General features: G+C 39.0%; 1 protein-coding gene across 1 annotated transcript in view; it reads left to right on the top strand.

Annotated features, from left to right (window-relative positions):
• Nucleotides 1–13366, top strand: part of LOC124385866 (protocadherin-9) — a 256615-nt gene that overhangs the window by 126833 nt on the left and 116416 nt on the right. The gene's annotated exons all lie outside the window — the stretch shown is intronic.

Below are 13366 nucleotides of genomic sequence, written 5' to 3'. Positions count from 1 at the left end.
TTTGTTTTGATTTAGCAAGCGTGACATAACTAACAAAAAAGAAATCACCTCAGTGTGTATGTGGACCTGTGCAGCTAACTCTCAAACTAGCCACAGTTACTAATGTATACTATCCCTGTTCTAAGTAAACACTACTAATGTTACTAAATAAAGTCTATTTGGATCTGGTGTTAAGCTCTGGGTTACTGATCAACAGTTCAAGGGTTCAAGCCCTGGTACCTGGCCAAGCTGCCACTCTTGGGCCCTCAAGCAAGCTCCAGGGCTACCCTTTGAGCTCCAGGGCTGCGGTAATTTTACTGTGCAGTAAAGTCTATGTGACAAGTACATTTATTTATTATATTAATTCTATTAACAATATATGGACAAACCTTTTGTTGATACCTGACCATCATGTTTTTATGTGCTTTTTGAACATCCAAGTCCACATTTAGTCCATGTTTACTGTTACAATAACCTTTAAACTTCAGGGAAGATGTTCCACTAGATTTTGGAGTGTGCTTGTGGAGATTTGTGCTCATGTAAGTGATGTGAGGAGGCCTGGGATGCAGTGTCATGCCTATGGAATTTAATAAAACTCTATAGCAGGAGATCTTCCAATCCAACCTATGTGAAGCAGATCTTAATAAAGCTGGCTTTGTGCACAGGGCATTATCATGTTGGAACAGGTTTGGGTCACTTAACACTGCATCCAAAGACATTGTATACAATTGTGTGCCTCGGTCATTGTCGGGAAAAACCACATATGTCAGGATTAAAAGGTGTCCACAGAGAAACAAATACACAAATGACACACCCATAGCATTAAAATCTGTAGCCATATGATTATATACATTCTGAGGCATTTTATTAAAGGTGGCTAGTCAAGTAAACAAAGCTACGACACCTAGCAAGCAAGTACCAAATTGCCTGTAGATTTAAATGGAGCACGAAGAAAGCGACGAAAAAGGCAATCAGCTAATCCCACCTTGCTGTAGATAATCACGGGTTGGGGGGCCTGAGAAGAATCTGACGCATTGCACTCGCCACCTAGACACGAGGTAATTATTCACACCCGAGACGTACTGATCCATTTCTATTACTCGCAAAAATAGACTTTGGAGATTGTATTATTTGGCACACCACTGAGGCTATTTGTCATTTATTTTCTTTTAAATGGTAAAAATGGGTTCTCGAGAGATGATCGACTTTTTTTCGGGAAGGAATGAGAGAGTGAGAAAGAGAGAGAGAAAAAGAAAGAGAAAAAGAAAGAGCGTGAGAGACACAGTGTGGGGTTGAGCCTCTGCCTTCTTTCATACTTATTCCACATGTTTATAAGTGCACTGTTTGTACTTTAGTCACGACTTGAGTCTTGTGTGTGTGTGTGTGTGTGTGTGTGTGTGTGTGTGTGTGTGTGTGTGTGTGTGTGTCAGCAGCAAACATCACTCCATGCACAACACTCCATCTGCACTAAATTAGCATGGCAAAGTGCAGTCACACTGAACTACTCGAACACAAAGTGACAGAACGGAGTCTAAGAACACAGCAAGAGAGGCAGACATTCTCTCTTTCTCTCTCTCTCTCTCTCTCTCTCTCTCTCTCTCTCTCACACACTCCCTCCCTCTTTCTCTCTGTCTATTATCTATCTATCAGGGGTGTGAATGCATACACCTTGATAACCATTATTTCATGTTGTTTTCTTTAAACAGCAGTGATCAGATACTATGATGGACTGGAAAACCACCATATCAGATTCCCCTCCTCTCTCTCTCTCCCTCCGTCTCTCTTTCTCTCTCTCTGTCTGTCTTTTCTGCTCCTACATAACGGTCTCAGTGTTAGTAGGCACTCGAGCGCTACAGCATACCAATGAGAGGCCTAATTAACAAGTCTAATTATTCGCAAACGGCTTCATTAGTGCACACTCGCCACGTCCGAGAGAGTGAAAAGAAAAGAAAACTCCGAAACCCCGGAGACTCGCGCTCATCCTTAGCTTATCTACAGTCTAGGACAACAATGAAGTCCGTGTTGTTTTGGTACGTACGCAGCCCGGCGCGTACGCGGTAATGAGACTAGCGAGTTCTATGAAATATTTAGTGCTGTGGCGCTTTTTTTTAATGATTAATACGATTAGCCCTGACACTAAGATGGAAATTGTGTTGTTACATCGGACGAAGGCGAATAAACACCTGGAGGGCAGCCAGTTTTTGTCCGCATGACCACAAATCATGCAGTTATCATGCAAATCAGTTTAGAAAACCTGACAACCTGACAGCTTCTTTGGTTGTTTTGGGAATCTAGGAATGTATCCATGGCTAAGGCAATTCAAGAAGCTTTTATTATCACTTCAACAATATATAGGTTATGCAGTACACAGTGAAATCAGTAAAACGTTCCTCCGGAACCCTAATGCTATGTCACACAACATAGAGCTATATAACAGAACATAGAGCGACATCACACAGCATACAGCTACATAACAGAACATAGAGCAACATCACACAACATAGAGCTACAAAACAGAACATAGAGCGACATCACACAGCATAGAGCTACATAACGGAACATAGAGTGACATTATACAACATAGAGCTACATAACTGAACACAGAGCGACATCACACAACATAGAGCTACAAAACAGAACACAGAGCGACCTCACACAACATAGAGCTACAAAACAGAACATAGAGTGACAACATACAACATAGAGCTACAAAACAGAACACAGAGCGACATCATACAATATAGAGCTACAAAACAGAACATAGAGTGACATTATACAACATAGAGCTACATAACAGAACATAGAGTGACACCATACAACATAGAGCTACAAAACAGAACACAAAGCGACATCATACAATATAGAGCTTCAAAACAGGACACAGAGCGACATCACACAACATAGAGCTACAAAACAGAACATAGAGCGACATCATACAATATAGAGCTACACAACAGAACAAAGAGCGACATCATACAACATAGAGCTACAGAACATAGAGTGACATCATACAGCATAGAGCTATAAAACAGAACACAGAGCGACATCACATAACATAAAGCTACTAAACAGAACATCATACAATATAGAGCTATATAAAAGAAAATAGAGCTACATAATACAATATAGAGCTACACAACAGAACATAGAGCGACATCATACAGCATAGAGCTACATAAAATAACACAGATCAAAGGACTGAAGTGAGTGTTTCTTTGCCAAATAAAGTGCACCCGAGTGCAAACAGTGCAGACAAAAAAATGCAAAAAAAAGCAGACAGACAACACAAGACAGTGTGGGACAAATACACAAAACACAAAATAGCGCTGACCAGTAAACCTACTGTATAATATGTTGTACAGAACAATGTGCAAAAGAGAAAACCATAAACAAAAGTGTTCTTGTAAACATGAACATAATGTTGTGCGAAAGCAGCAATAGCAGCAATCAAGAGGTGCAAAACAGCATATAAACAATAAAATATGATTAATATACAATAATATGGGTGGTCCTGAAGACTGAGTGTGTGTTGAGTTCAGGTTGTAACAGTTCAGTAACACACATTTGATTAAATATGCGTATGAGTTTTTTAGAGTCAATTTTGTGTGTTGAGGAACCTGATGGCTTGAGGGAAAAAAATTGTTTTACAGTCGTGATGTGAGGCACACTCCTCTGGGAAGATATTATCATTAGCATTGAATCTTTTATCAATAAAACTCGAAAACCCAATCTGTCCCAGCATGACAATGTCCCTTGCATAAAGCCTGCTCCATGAAGATACATGGGTTGGAACGGAAGATCACCTGCTATAGAGCTCCTCAACCATATTGAACACATATGGGATCAGTTGGAATGCTGACTACAATCTCGAGGCCTCCTCACCTCACCATAGCATATTTTACAAACATTGAATGATCTCTACAAACACACTCCAAAATCTAGTGGAACATCTTCCCAGAAGAGTGAAGATTTCTCTAACAGACCATTTGGGAACTAGATGTTGAACAGGGTGTTCAAAAAGCACATTGTAGAAAGTTATATATATGGAAAAATTTTATTATTTTTTTTTTTTTATGTAGAAGTTTATATATATTTCAGAAAGGGTTGTGACTTCCTGTATCGACAGGAGTTTTGATAATGAGTAAATTGATTGGCTGGATTGGGATTGTGGTTGTAAAACATCCTACACAGCTTTCGGGGGTGTAAAACATCTGGATAAACTAATTGAATCACAATCTGGTTTAAATGGGTCTTAGGGGCATTTCTACTTGCATTTCTACACTTTGTGTAAATGAATTACGCTCCTCCAATTTAGATCGGACATGCTCATCTGGACTGCTCCTGCACTCCCAGGAGAAGAACTTGGACAGGGTGTTTCTGCATTGCTGTATTTTTCGTTTTTGCATTGCCCCATGAACAGGATGGTCCCAATGGAGAAAAAGATCTGCCTGGCTGGAAGCAGCAATGTTTGGCCAAGAGATAAGAACGCTTCACTTTGACTGCAAATAAAGCTTAGCTAGCTGAAAAGATTCGCTTGTTTACCCGGTGAGCTAACTTGGCAGAAAAATAAATAAATTGGCCTGGAGTCTACGATTTGGGACACAGCCCTGTGATTAGTATCACTGGGATTAGGATTAGATAAGAGATGATAAAGTGATGAGGGTTGGAATAAGGAAATAAATGAGCTAGGTTTCAAAATGGTGTGGGTGTGTGATTTCTCCTGCACACACACACAAACACACACACATACATACGGACATATTGTGTATGAAATTAGAGGTATGCAAGGATTAATGGAGGTGCAGGAAACTTTATTAGTGCATAAATTGAGAGGAGGATGAGGGAGAGTTCTGTGTTGTGGTCTCTTGCGGTCAGCCTCCGCACGCCCTGCTCTCTTTGAAGGGCTCATTAGCCGGGCTAGTGTGTGTGTGTGTGTGTGTGTGTGTGTGTGTGTGTGTGTGTGTGTGTGTGTGTGTGCACGAGGCATTTGAAAGCACGAGAGCTGTTTTTTCTGGCCTTGCGCGCCTCCTGAAATCAAACTTTGAAGTCGGGTTTTCCATTGGAAGGATTAGCCATCTGGGATTTGATTTAATTCTAATTTGTTATATATATATATATATATATATATATATATATATATATATATATATATATATATATATATATTTTTTTTTTGTATTTTTTCTCCGGTGATGCTGAACACTCGGTTCTGCTGCGTGGGAGGAACAGGCCATCGGCCTTACGAATCTATTTACTCAGAAGTGATTTCAAAGCGAAACAATAAGGACCGTGTGTGTGCGTGTGTGTGTGAAACTAAAGGTTTAATAACAGACTGAATTTATAAAAGTTTTGAAACGTACATATAGGTTAAAATGTCCCATACACGCCTCACACACCTTCCGGCTACACACACTCATTGTAGTGCAGTGTTTCTTAGCGCTATTGTTACTTTAACGAAGTGAGCGCAGGAGTTCTTCCTCTTTCTGCTCTTCCTCTACCCTGCATTGGCGCAGGCTCGAGTACATGGTAGATCATCTGTAAAATAGAAATAGAGCATGGAGGAGGGACATTTTTATGACAGAATGTCATTGTAAAATGTTTTAATCAAACTTGGCATTGAGAAAAAAAAAATGTTTTTTATAGTGATGTCATTTGTCATTTCCTTTACTTTTCATATTTTTTTTCCTTCTACTATTTTATTCTCATATCTGTCTGTCTGTCTGTCTGTCTGTCTGTCTGTCTGTCTGTCTATCTATCTATCTATCTATCTATCTATCTATCTATCTATCTATCTATCTATCTATCTATCTATCTACTTAACCTTATCACATGTTAGTAAACATTAAACATACAAACACAATTCTGCATTTGATCTTCAATCTGTCTGTCTGTCTCACCGTCTGTTTCTCTGTCTGTTTGTCAGGCTGTCTCTCTGTCTACTGTAAAGCCATTTTCTATATACTCATGTTGATATGAGGCTTGGCAGTGCTGCACACTTCCTCTCTTGGCAAGCCTACATTTTGTTTGCATTATACATCTTGTCTCTAATGGCCTTTCCAAACACCCACTTACAAGCGTGTTTATTTCTGAGTCTTGTTTTTTTTCTTTGCCCTTGTCTTTTTTTGTGATGTTTTCTGACAAAGCCCCGGCCAAGCGTAAGGCTTAATTACAGAGTGCCAAGCAAACGATACGGGTGAGAGGAAGTGATACAGAGGAGTGCTTGAGATACGTATAGGGCTGGTCATGATGAGCATCACACTGCTACCTTTCTCTTCCACATATGTCTTCAACACGTCTGTCGCTCCATCGAAGGGAGAAATCTGATTTCAGGGGCCACTACATGCTCAGACTCTGTGAACGCTGTGTGGAAGATTATTTTTCTAAAGAAAAGAACTATTGACTACTTTTATATTGTAAATCGGCAGACAAGGATCAGCAGGTCAGGAGCTGTATTAGTGACCCAGAAGGTTGAGACTTCAAAACCCAGAGCATCAGAGACAACTTGGGGCTCGGATGGAGTTTTGTTCACTTGTTTTAGTTCAGTTCTTCAAAATAAGATGATATATTGCTGCTAACTTTTACTCTTCTGGGAAAATGTTCCACTAGATTTTGGAGTGTGGAGTCCTTCATTCATTCATATATTCATTAATTCATTTATTTGTTCATTCAAAACCAAGAGCATCGGATACCACTTTAGGCTTGGAACTCTACATGGTCAAGTAAAGCTAAAATTGAATGCTAACACCTCCAAAGACATCCTATATATATATATATATATATATATATATATATATATATATATATATATATATATATATATATATATACACACATACAGTGCAACCTCGATACTTGCGGGGGTTACGTTCTATGACCTCTCATGAGTAACAAAAAAATGGCAAGGTTTTGACTCTTCTTTTTTTGGTTTCTTTTTCAGAGGGAATTGTACATGTACTGTAAACTCAACAAAAATTGTGAATTACTTGTCATAAATCTTTTATTTACTACTTTAAATAAATAATATAATGACAAATTTGTTTTTCAAATATTTTAGGTAATTTATTAGTAGAAACTCTGTTTTGAAATGTTACTCCGAACTTTCGAGCCACTACCGGCTTCTTGTGAACCATCAGATTTTTCACGAGTTAATCTCAATCCGGTTCCAAATGAAAAGTCGCGAACCTTCGAGGTTCCACTGTACTGTATATGTATGCATTATCTCACAAAAGTGAGTACATCTCTAACCTTTCAGCAACTATTTTCGTATAATCTTCTATATAGCAGTACAGATTTACTTTCTTTACTTAAATAACTGTCAACAAAAGTAAGTACCCCCTAATGTCAAAACTTTGTCAATATTGTCAATATTTTGTGTGCACCATTGTTATCTAGCACTGGCTTATTGTATATAATATATATAGTATAAACACTGTATGCATCTTTATCCCCCAAATTTACCCATAAATCTGAATGCCAGCATGGCCTTGGGATAGAGAAAAAGAAAAAGAAAACATTTCCATGAAAATAAGGCCATGCTCAGGCCGTACTTGTTTTACATCAAATCATGACGGCTGATTTTTGTACACATATATAATATATGCAAATGGCTATTTTGGGTGCCTTTTTTTTTTTTTTTTTTTTGCAAATCGTTCTTTCGCAAATCATCTTTCCGGCAAGCGTGTTTCGCCTACGAGAATAATCTCATAAAACAACGAAAAAAACAAAAAATGCACAGCCTTTGTGATGGCCTTTATGTTCTTTTCTAAGCTAACGCTTAACCTTGAGCATGTACCATGAATCACTCTTTGTCCTGACAATTTGTGCGCTCACGACTCGGAACAATCCGTCACTCCGACAAACGATTGGACGTCTTATAAATAAACATACATTTATATATATATGTATATAAAAATAAGAAAAAACTACCAAAAAAAAAAGTGTGAGACTTAAAAATATTGTCTCTGTGTATGTTGTTGTCCATTAGCGAGTGAGATTTTGGCTAATCGCACTTCGCTAACTGTCTGCTTAAATGAAAATGTCCTCGTTTTGTTTTTTTTCCAAGAAGAATGTGTTTGGGTTGTAAACACAAAAGCACACATCAACAACCAACACACACACACACACACACACACACACCCATACAGAGAGAGACAACGTTATTAGCAGTGACAGAGAGCTTCCTGTCAGGGGTTATGGGTGGTGATTACTTTTGTGAGTGTGTGTGTGTGTGCGCATGTGTGTGTGTGTGTTGGTCTCCTCAGCTGGTGGTATCTGATTGTCAATTTCACCTTTAAATTAAGAGTCTGTGCCACCATGAAATCTTTTCATCCTCCAGATCTCTGCTGGACACCGAACCCTAGAACGAAATGGGCTATTTTTTATGATTTTTTTCTTCCCCCCTCACATCCTCTTTAAGCTGGCAATCTCGTCCCGTGGCGCACCTCTTTGTCAGTAATTTCAAGGCTTCGTACTTGATAGGTCTGAGGGTTGAAAAGGCCCTCTCACTCCTCCATTGTTCAGCGCTAATTGCTTGGCGAAAATCGCCCTTGTGTGCCTGCGCGTGTTCATGTTAAACGAAGCGACATGCTTTGACAGCCACGTCTCTCGTATAAGACGGTGATTGAAAAAAAAAAAAAAAAGTATACGTCTCATCCTTTATGGAGGTTCGTCTTTGTTTAAGCGTACTCCATCATTTCAATTTCCATAACAGTGTCACATTTACCTCATTTTCCTCACAAAAGAAGAAGAATAGCAGCTGCTTTCGGGTTCCTGGGGGTTTGTTATCTCATGACTTTAGAACATATGCATAATTTTTTCTTTTTTTTGGTTATAGAGATTGAGATATATTTCTAATGAGACAGTTCATTAGTGCTTGCTATTATTATCCCTATACTAGCGAGTCCCGGATGAGTTTGTAACTCTTAAACGACGAGTTTGACAGTGTCAAACCGCGCCAATTTAGCCGACAATCCACGAAGCTAATTAGATAAAAGCTAAGATATGTTTCTCCACACACATAACTTCGAATCTCAGCTCAAGCTTTTTTCCCCCTGGTGCCACACACAATGGGAATCGATAGAAAAGGACAGAAAGTTGAGTAAATTCTTTCAGGGCTCATCATTAGGCGAGTTATTGTTTTCAGGCGAATATAAATCTTTCAAAGCAGGGGTTAAAATAAAGCTTAAGATGAGGACGCTGTGAAGTTGTGATTTAGTGCACCAGAGAGAGTAGGAAATTACATCCACCCCGTCTGAACTGCTGTTTCATTCTTCTTCTTATTTTTCTTTTTCTTTTTTTTTTTTTTTAAATAGATGCAAATCTGACCTCATTTTGTAACTGTTATTTTGGGAACAATTTTGTGGCTCATATAGGAGTCTACTTAAATGGATTTGGGGCAAATCTACAATTACTATAATGCCCAAACAAATGGTTTTACTGTCCTGGGTGCTATGTGAGTATTTCAGATCAAGGCCCTTGATGAATATATTCTTCTTTCCTTACTTCCTTCCTTTCCTCCCTCCCTCCCAGAAGAGTGGAGGTTATTATGACATAAAATCTGGATTAAATAGGGAAAGGGGTTGTTCAAAAATCATCTACGAGTCTATATAGTATTAATGTGTATATATATATATATATATATATATATATATATATATATATATATATATATATATATATATATATATATATATATATATATATATAGTTGATCTAAAAGTATATGAACACTTTTAAAAACCAGAGCGAAATGTTTTGAATTATTTTCGCAAATAATATCCCTGATGATTGGAAACTTGATTCTTCAAAATATTCAGTGTCAGAGTTTTTTTTTTTTGCTTTAATGACAGTGTACAAATGTGCCCAAAATTTGCTGATCCATTTTAGATCGAATCCATTAGTGTCATCTGATCACAGGCTTCAATAGAAGACATGAGGAAAAGGTTCTTCTTTTTTTAAATCATTTTTTTACAAAGCAGTTAACACTTTATGTGATGAGTCTTTAGCTCTGTGTTTTCTGTTATGTAGCGTTATGTCGTAAAATGTAGCACTATTTCGCTGTGTACTGCGTCACCTACAGTATATATGGTTGAAAGGAAAATAAAAGCTTCCTGACTTGACTTGATCAAGCATCTGTTTCCATTACATAATAATGACCTAGAAATAGTGCATAATCATGAATATTGTTCAAGATGTTAGACATTTTTAATCTTTCATGATTTTAAAACTTGTTTATTTCTTATTACATACACACACACACACACACACACACACACACACACACACACACACACACAAAGATAGTCCCTGCCCCCTGAGAGCTCAGAATCTTGTTCTTGACTGCCAGGAGTGAAACCTGATGTGTTTTTTTTGTCCCCTCCCACCTTAAGGTCCGGCATGTTGTGCATTTTGAGTTGCTTTTCTGTTCACCTCTCACCTTTTCTGCTAGCTGACTTACTCAAACCTTCCTGTCGGGTCAAACGAGCCTGCCCATTCTTTTCTGACCTCTCACCATCAACTTTGGCCTTTCTCACCATTCTGTGTAAATTCTAGATGAGATCAGATTCCTTCCCCAGTCTGTCTCAAAGCCCCCCACACTGCACCACCGGTCCACCAATCCACTACTCACCTGGACCTCTCAGGGTACAACCAAGGCCCACATTAAGGCTTTTCTCTTTCTCTCCTGATAGCTCAATCTGTTTCACAGGCTGTGTCAGGACCTCCCTCATCCTGAAGTACTCAAATAAACTATTTATCTGTTGTCCTGTGCTCTTCATACCGTCCCAAACCCCCCCCAGATACGGCTTTTATGCGACTGATGGTACTTTTGATGGTACTCTCTGACCTAGTGAAGAAGTTTGTGGATGTATTTATTGATAGAGACTTCAAAGCACTTCTGTAAGTCCCTCAGGATACGAGTGTCTGCCAAATGCCATAAATGTAAATGTAGAACTGGGGATCATCAGCTTCCAAGCCTGCCTAGCAACAAGAACCTCTGCCTCTGTGCCTCGGTCAAAGTTGCCGAGTTCACATTTTCTCCTCAAGTGCGGATCTTGACCTGTATCATGATTGCACGCATTACGCTCCTGTCACGTGATTGGCCGGTAATTGCAAGCATTCCTATATAACGTAGCCAGTATATGCATACTTGCATACTATCTGATAAGCACCATATATGTATGTATATATATATTTTTCCTCCCTTCCTTCCAACACTATATTGCCAAAAGCTTCCAGACACCTTGTCATGAATATGGAATGTGCTTTTTAAGTATTGCATTCCACATTTACTCCCAATTTACGTTTAGAATTCCCTTCACACTTCTGGGAAGATGTTTCTCTAGATTTTGTGGAGATTTTTGCTCATTCAGGTATAAGTGTGTTAGTGAATTCAGGTACCGATAGAAGTAAGGAAGTGAGGACATCTGGGATGCAGTCAGCGTTCACATTCATCCCAAAGGTGTTGAAAAGGTTTGAGATCAGAGCTCCATAGCAGGAGACCTTCCACTCCAACCCATGCAAAGCACATCTTCATGGAGTTTGCTACTGGTGTCCCAATACTTTTGTCAAAATAGAGTGTTCCTCTGGAGTTTTTTTTTCCCGACCTTGTCCGTCCTGAAAAAAAACGATGACGGACGAGTCGGGCTTTTGTCCCTCCAATGACTCAGTTCCACAATTGAACAAATCCCTCACTTCAATGACTTCCCATCAGAATTATGGGGCAGCGAGATCCATCACCCAGTGGTGTAATTACTTCGCTAAGCATCTTTGGTTATTTTTCTTCGTGCTGTCACGATCTTGCGAGGATCCATCTGATTTCAATCAGCTTAAAGGGAACATCGTCGGGATTGCGACCTTGAGCTTTTAGAGAAATTATGGCGAGACATGTTTTAAAAACTTTAACTGGGGATAATAAGACTCTTGAGAGGCTCCGTGGGAGGCTGCGATTGTTCGGATGTTTTCAAATATTAATTTTCTTTTCTTTTTTGGGGGGTTTTCTCATCGGACGCCGTCTCATTGGCGCTACTTAAGTTGAAGCCTTTTGATGGAGTGTCACGGTTTCTTTCGGCAAATGTTTGATTCAGAAGAATAACAGTATAACAGATGACCAAAGATCCCTTTTGTGTTCAGGCGCATAAGAGATTGCTCTTTTTTTTTTTCGGAGGCTTTTATGCTTTTCCAAGCTCGGAGGCACCTATTATTTTAAAGAAAATAACATTTATGCTGCTACTCTGTCCATGGCGAGCTCGGTATTGATCTCAGAAATGATGGTGCCCTCCAGAAACACTGAAATGGATCTAGAGAAAAGGAGCTTAAAGCCATAACTCATTTTGCTAAAAGGCCAAAGAGCACAGCAGTGCTAACATGGATCCTATTAACCCAGATGGACGCCGTATTGCAGGAAGAAAAAAAAATGAGCACGCTTTTCAATCTTAATCAGACAGAACACTGCGTTTATTTTCTTTTTCACAACCAGCCTTATGCAGGTCTACGATCTAGGTGTTTTGTCTTGCCCATGGTGGTGAAGAGGTTTGAATAGAAGAGATTGATTCTGTGACAGGTGTCTTTTATACACATAATGAGTCAATATAAGGAGTACTTTCCTGAAGGGACAGGACTAATTTGGATCTCTGGGGGTCAGGATTCCTGCTGGTTGCTAGAGGATCAAATATTTATTTCACTTAATCAAATACCAATAAATTTATAACCTTTCTTTAATGTTTTTTTTTTCTTTTTAAATACTCTATCACTCTTCTTTTTCTTCTTCTTCTTCTTTCGCCTTCTCCCATTAGGGGTCGCAACAGCGGATCATTCGTCTCCATACCCCCCTGTCCTCTACATCTGCCTCTTTCAACCCAACTACCTGCATGTCTTCCCTCATCACATCCATAAACCTCCTCCTTCACCTTCCTATTCTCCTCCTTCCTGGTGGCTCCATCCTTAGCATTCTCCTACCGATATACCCCATGTCCCTCCTCTGCACATGTCCAAACCATCTCAATCTCACCTCCTTCACCTTGTCTCCAAAACGTCCTACATGCGTCCCACATGCGTTGTCCCTCTAATAACCATCTTTCGCTCTTTTAAAATAAAACCTAACAAAAAATTCTAGATTGTTTATTTCTATGTAGGGGGGTAAACTCACAAAATCAGCAGGGGACCAAATACTTATTTTCCTATTGTACAGTATACAGATGAACGAACGAGTTACGTTCCGAACGACCGTTCGTAGCATGAATTTGTTCCTAAGTTGTTACTGTGTCCGTTATTGACTACGCATATCTCCTAATGATGTAAGAGCTCTAAATACTATCAAATAAACAAAAAATATACTAAAACATATCGAAATAATCAAAATACTGTATACAATATTTAGTATGAAGTAATA

This window comes from Silurus meridionalis, chromosome 1 (genome assembly GCF_014805685.1).
Source record: "Silurus meridionalis isolate SWU-2019-XX chromosome 1, ASM1480568v1, whole genome shotgun sequence".
Taxonomy (NCBI): Eukaryota; Metazoa; Chordata; class Actinopteri; order Siluriformes; family Siluridae; genus Silurus; species Silurus meridionalis.
Note: the sequence above shows the minus strand (reverse complement) of the source record. Positions and strands in the feature narration are given on the sequence as shown.